An 838-nucleotide genomic window follows, 5' to 3' on the forward strand; every position below is an offset into this window, starting at 1 on the left:
TAAGTGTGTCCTGAGAAGTTTGTATGTTGGAAACAATCCCCAGGGCAATGCCAGTGAGCTGTGACTGAGTCACGGTGCTCTGTTCTCATGAGCAGACCCAGGAATGCCTTTGTTATAACAGGACTGGCTTCCTTACAGACAACAAGATAGGCCCCCTCTTCTCTCTCCTTTCACCAAAGCCCTGTCTCTTTCTCTTGCCTTCTCCATGTTCTAATTCCCTTACCATCCTGAAATCCTCACCCTTCAGAATGTAAAGACATCAGTTCTCACTCATTACCTATTACTCAGTCTGACCTGCTGTGGTGACTCATGCCTGTAATCTCACCATTTGAAGCGCCGAGATGTGATAATCAACATGTTTCAGGCCAGCCTGGGCTACACAGTAAGTACAGACAAACCTGGGCTACAGAGTGAGGCCTTTCTCAGAGAACAAAATGGCAATGATAACAACCACAAAAAAGTTAGGCTACCACAGGATTCATTCATTTATTTAACGTGTATGCGTGTGAATAGGTGTGTGTGGGGGGGCACACAAGCCGTCGTGTGAATCCTGTGTCAAAGAGCAATCTGAAGAAGTTGTTTCTCTCCTTTCACCACGGAGTCCTTGGCAACAAGTGCCTTTACCTCCTGAGTCATCATCTGGCTGCCCACGACCACTAAATTTAGAAAATGAAAGAAGCCAGTAGCAAAAGGCCACCTATTATCATTATTTTATTTTATTTACACAAAGTGTCTTTATAGCCAAAGATTGCCTTTAATTTTTTTTTTCCTTTGTTTTTTTCGAGACAGGGTTTCTCTGTGTAGCCCTGGCTGTCCTGGAACTCACTCTGTAGACCAA

At 44.3% G+C, this 838-nt stretch overlaps 1 long non-coding RNA gene across 2 annotated transcripts in view; it reads right to left on the minus strand.

The window, feature by feature from the left end:
- The window catches only part of LOC116096760, a 14,395-nt gene that overhangs the window by 4,096 nt on the left and 9,461 nt on the right, over positions 1-838 (minus strand). The gene's annotated exons all lie outside the window — the stretch shown is intronic.

The sequence above is a fragment of the Mastomys coucha genome, unplaced genomic scaffold (genome assembly GCF_008632895.1).
Source record: "Mastomys coucha isolate ucsf_1 unplaced genomic scaffold, UCSF_Mcou_1 pScaffold18, whole genome shotgun sequence".
Lineage (NCBI taxonomy): Eukaryota > Metazoa > Chordata > Mammalia > Rodentia > Muridae > Mastomys > Mastomys coucha.